The sequence below is a fragment of the Zonotrichia leucophrys genome, chromosome 13, assembly GCF_028769735.1.
Source record: "Zonotrichia leucophrys gambelii isolate GWCS_2022_RI chromosome 13, RI_Zleu_2.0, whole genome shotgun sequence".
NCBI lineage: Eukaryota > Metazoa > Chordata > Aves > Passeriformes > Passerellidae > Zonotrichia > Zonotrichia leucophrys.
In genome coordinates, this window is record NC_088183.1 from 8,797,150 (window position 1) to 8,803,149 (window position 6,000).

Genomic DNA, 6,000 nt, shown 5'->3' on the forward strand with positions numbered 1-6,000 from the left:
CAGCAGCTTTAACAATTTAAACCTAACACAGCAGACTGGAGCAGCGAATGAGACTCCTGCCCAGAAAGTGGGTTAGTATGTCGTGTTTGCTGGAGCTCATGAGCTGCTCTGCTAGACACCAGCTGCTGCACAGGCAGGCAGCAAGAAGCAGCCTGTCTTGGGAATAGAAATCACCCAAATTATTTTGTAAATGTTCCTAGTGTACACACTGAGCCTGAAATACAATTAGGAAAACAATGGCTCATCTATATGCCTCTTTGCAAAAGCCTTCCTTTATAATTATGAGGTAAAATATGGGTTTATATGATCAAATCCTTATGAGATGCACTTTCAGAAATGCAACAGCAGTCTAATATTGTCTCTCCAGAAATAAGAATGAGTCACTGAAGGGAGTAACTCTAGGTGTGTTGCAATCCAATCCAATCCCATTGTTTAATTCTGTGATTCTATAAGATGTTATATTACAGTTCGTATATATGTGTTTATGCTAGACATACATTTTAGACAAAATTGTTAATAGGTACAGTTAACAGTGCCCATCAAATTGCAAAACAAGATAAGAAATTTCTTGATAGAGGTGCTGTTTGTCCTTTCACATAGGTGTATTAATAGTTTATAATTTGTCTGAAAATAAACTGTGTGGAGAAGCTGCTGTATTCCTGTGGTGTAGTGTAGGCATGCTGTTCAAACCTCATTGGGCCAATGTGTTTTATTCTTTAATTTAAATATATATATCTATATTGTTATCATTTCTATCTAGCAAAAACCCCAGTTTTTCAATCATTAACTTTTGGAAGAAGGTTCCAGTAAGACGAGGGCTGGCTGGGAGCCGGGGTCTGGCAGCCAGCTGGGCAGGGGTCACCACCCAGCTCAGCAAGGCGGGTCCACAGGTGACAGCCAGCTTCAGGCACACCATGGAGCAGGTCCCTGCAGCTGGGGCAGGTCCGTGGTCAAGCTGGGTCAGGACTCCTGGCCAGGCTCAGGGGTGGCAGAGCCTCCTGCTTTGCTCAGGGAGGGATTCACAGGCCAGGGCCGAGCTTAAATGGGCACTTGGGGCCCTGGGGCAAGGCTGGGGGTGAGGCTGGGCTGCTCAGGGCTGTTGGTGGCTATTAGGTTATTAATGTCTTAGTGCTGTGACACTTTCAATGAGTAACTGCCCACTAATCTGTAAAGCACAGGTTATTTGATCCTCTGACTCAATATTATCTAAGCAGAGTTAAAAATAACCTGCCAGCTAATTCAGCTTCTGTTTATTGGTGTTGGTGTAGAGATCACAGTGTCTGGCCTGAGTAATGAAATCCTCTGAAATGGCCGTGTCCACTGAGGTTCTGATAAATGCGTTTGAGTTGAGCACACAAAAAATTGTCTTTAAGATGCCATCTTTAATATTTTGGTTCTGATTACCCTCTTTAATAAATAGATGCCCTTCACACTGAGCAAACACAGGCCTTAGAGAACTAAGGCTGTCCATAGCAGGCAGCTGAAGATTTGATTTGATCAGAAAATAGCTGGTAGAAGAAATACCTGGTAAGTTAGCACCTGATGTAGTGGCAAACATTTTGAGCTTTAATACCAGAAAAAACTTTGTAGTTTTGTAGCTGAGTTATAGCTTGGCAAAGCTGCTTATGAAGCCTCCAGTGCCCTCTTTGGAAAATCTCAGAGCAGGTAAGAAAATTTTGGCTAAGGATGGTGTAGAAATACAAGACCATGCTTCAGATCAGAGGACAGGATTCAACAACTGTGCAAGTTCCCCTTCAATCCTATATTACAGTAATTCATGCTCTCTTTATGTCCTTATCTTCATTTTCTGCCATTGCCAAGTGCTGGGGTTTTTTTTTCACAGATTTGAGAAAATCTGTTCACCCAGTTGGCAGGAGGAGGAAGTGGGTTTGTTGCAGTTCTTGTGCCAGGAAGGGAAATTCTAACAACAATAGAGGTTATAGAAGGGGTATCAACCATTTTCCTCCACCTTATCTGGATTTTATCTGTGGGGCCTAGGATTCATGCATAGATAAAATAATATTTTAGCTTTATCAACCTTATCTTCCTTTTTAATTCGTTTTACTGACAGTCTTCTTCACAGATATATTCCTGTTCATTCTTTTCTGTACTATGCACAGATGGTGGGGTTTTTTTTATTTATTTTTAATGTTAGAGCAATGGCTGGTGAACAAAAAAATGTGAAACTGATGGATTCTGTGCAGTTTGCATTGTTCTTTTCTCTCTTAATGTGTTTTTTTAAACACATTCTGTGTGTCCTTTTAGGTGTTGCTATAACATCACTTGGTCACAAGAGGGAACTCGCATATCAGCCTCTGGAATTTATTTTTATATTAGAACTTGGAGGACTCTGCAGACTGATAAAGAGGTAGCCGGATATGCATGTGTGCCAGGAGTGTAAATGTGTGTATTACATCTACATTTATTTATATATTGATGCTTTTTAGTTACCAAAGAAAGAAAACCACTCATAGAAATAAGGAACAGTGACTTACCAACATACCCTAGCAGCCATGGCAGTAGAAAAGAGCCTTAGAATGGCCCAGAAAGAGCTTTTTTTTATGCTCATGGGTATATATTTACACTCACAGATATATGCTCATGGGTTGTGGCTTATCTCTGTTCCCACTGTGCAGTTCTGTAAATCTGAAAACCAGTACTAATGGTATGAGGATGGAGCATAACGTGCTTTGTCCATTAGAGCCTGACTAGCAGGGACTGTTCCCACCAAAAAGTTCGAGCAGCCCTTTAATTGAACTATCTGCTCTTCACCTCTTTAGAGTCATTTGCTAGCCAAAACTTGACAGTACTTGAGATCTGTTCCAGAATTTATGGTATTTAATGTATATGAATATAATTTGATTGTTAAATGCATTTACTAAAGGAGAAGACTCAAATACTAATTAATTTCTAATTTCTGCTAGGTGCCAGTGACAACATCATGGATTGTTATCCAAACTGCTCAAGGTTCATCTTTCTAAAATAAATTAAGTTATAAATCCAGAGCTTTCTAACCTGACAACTAATGTTTTCCTCAGAACTTGGTGTCCTCGTCTTCCTACACTGATGTTCCCAAGCACACGTTAAATCTTCCTAATAAACTGAGCACAGTATGGGGACTTTTCTTTGAACCTTGCTGCTGCTTCTGTCCAGCTCCTGGAGAGCACAGCCCATGCACAGCTTGCAGTTGAGGATCTGGGTTTGCTGCTGTTTCAGATGCTCAGGGTGGCTGGTTTCCTGGGAATAGGAGTCAGCTTCCATGTGAACATGGACCACATGTTTCACCCCTGGGGTGTGTCTGGTCCCTCACACATATTAACAAATACAACAGCACTGCTGTTAGATTGTAGTGGCCCATTGGCTCATCACATGGCAGTGAAGCACTGCAGTCCCACTGGAGCAGGGGACAGACCATCAGGTGACACTTACAGCACTCAGGCAAACTGCTTGATTTGTCTGTCAGGTGCATCATGTCCTTTTTGCACATTTTCCATTTTGTCCTGTGTGTTCCTTAGCTCCCTTTAAGTGTTATTTCTGTTCTACCCTTCAACTGCAGCCTTGTGGAGAACATCCCCACCATGGAGACAGTGCTGCAGATGCTGGGGGTGTTGGGCTGCATGTCACTGATGTGCTGCAATGGATTTGGGGCCCTTTGAGAAAAGAGGTGTCCTGCACCTAAGGGGGATTACTGGAAGAACTACTACATGTTTTGAGATCTGGGAGGAGATGTTTGGATTCAGGAAGCCCAGAGCTGATTCTGTTAAACTGGCTCTTGTTTATTCAGTGAAAGCCGCTAAGGATAGAAGTCAGCTTTCCTAACCTGAACTTGCTTACTGATCTGTGAATCACAGTTGATGTCTGTCAGTTTTGATAGATAATACAGCTCCTAGTCCTGAAACTTCTAAGAGAAGATAATGCATAAGTAATCATTATCTATAATCTCTACATCTGATTTATTAAACAGTCTAATTACCTATATAACTGCACCACACCTGCATGCCATTATCCTATTAGTTTGATTTTGTTGGATAACAAAGTTTGCACAATCTAATTTTCAAAATCTTGAAAGACTGGGATTAGTCCAGAAAAGCTACAAATAATGTTAGACCTCAAGCCAGGTGTAGCAGCCAAGAGCATGTCTCATGCTGTTAGAGCTTACCACATCCTCTGAGAGGAGGAGGCTCTGGCAGGACCTTATCACTCTCTACAGCTGCTGAAAGGAGGGTGTAGCCAGGTGGAGGTCAGCCTCTTTTCCCAGGCAACCAGCTGATGGGAGGACATTGTCTTAAGTTGCTTCAGGGGATGCTTAGGTTGGACATTAGAAAGAATTTCTTCCCAGAAAATGTGATTAGACATTGGAGTGGGCTGCCCAGGGAGGCAGTGGAGTCAACATCCCTGGAGGTGGTAAAGGAAACAATGAACATGGCACTCAGTGCCATGGTCTGGTGGCATGGCGGTGTTCAGTCACAGGCTGGACTCAGTGATTTCAGAGATCTTTGATAATTTAAATGATTCTGGGATTCTGCAGCTCCATGTGTGGTACCACAACCTGGATGTGGGCACAAACACTGCTAGAAAAGGGAAGACCCTCTGAAGCCTGTATCTTTTAACTGCTATATTTTTGTGTGCTGCTGATTATGGAGTTGATTTGTGTCTTGATATACTTTTAGATGCCCTTTACTGGTGTGTCTTTTTGTAATATACAGAGCCAAAAATGCAAGCCTGGGTGGTCCTACTTGGAAAAGGGTGTGTGTTATTTTTGAGTCTGGGCTCTAGCTAATCTAATCCTTGTGGATTAATCTGCAATAACTGGTTTTCCAGCTTCATCAGGAATTTCAGTAGGGATGACTGCAAATTTGTAGTGTGAAGTATACCCAAAACAAAAACTGAGCTTCATTTCAAAATGGAGCCAGAGGAGTGCCAGCTGTAGAACTACATGACAGGTTTGCTTGATTCCAAGAAATTTTGAGGAAAAATCAAATGGGAACAAAAAGCTTGTACTCTTCATTATTAATTCTCCTAAAGTTTTCTCAGAATACCTCATTGAAAAATAGGATTTTTTCCTTAGTTTTCAGTTGTTGAAAATGAACAACATTTCTGAAAGTTTTCAGTAAGAATGTAGTTTTCCAGTAAGAACAGATAGGTGTTGCTTGAAAACACTTAGGATGAAAGGATTCATCATAGATCCATCCATTATGTTTACTGTATCAGATAAGACTTGTAAAGAGTGATAATTCTGCCAGATTTCCTTTCGTTGCTGATAAATCTGAATGGATAAAACTTGCTGCCACAAGTACTTACCCGGGTGTTGATTGAAAAGATACCTTTAGTGAATGTACTTAGAGTTGGCCTTTGTGAACAGAAAAACTGACAGCTTGTCCAAGTATGATTTAATGATTTGCCTAATCTAATTTCAAAATACACTTACTTAACTGAGGGCACCCAGTGAGTCTCATTCTTCTTTGCCTTCTCCCTCCTGTGTGAAGAGTTGGATGGAAAATGAACAATTGCTTTTGGGTGGGACAGTTTTCCATCCCACACAGCCACGTTTTCTGCATACAAAACTGTTTAGGTACAGCCACCTTGTTCCAAAGTCCCAGGCATTTTGTGGTCACTCCATCACCTCCTGGGGTCTGTAGTAGCAAAGGTGTCACTTGCTGATCAGTATCCTCTAATCACTGCTTCCCTGGAGAATTTTTGGAGCTTCTGTTTTGATATTATAGTCAGCCTATAATACCTTGCCAATAACTTCAGATACTTTGTTTATAGCAGGAATTCTGTCTGTATTTTGACTGAGTACATTCTAAATCACTTCATAATGTATTTGTTTTGAAGAACACGACCATTCCTAGGAAGTGTCATTTGATAAATATCTCTGGTATCAAATCAGTACCAGACTAGGCTTCTGTATGCCTCCATGGTTGTATGCCTCCATGGCTAGTGCCTGATGCATGACAGAGGTTTTCCTCATGAACTTGGTAATAGTCCTTCTTCCTTGTG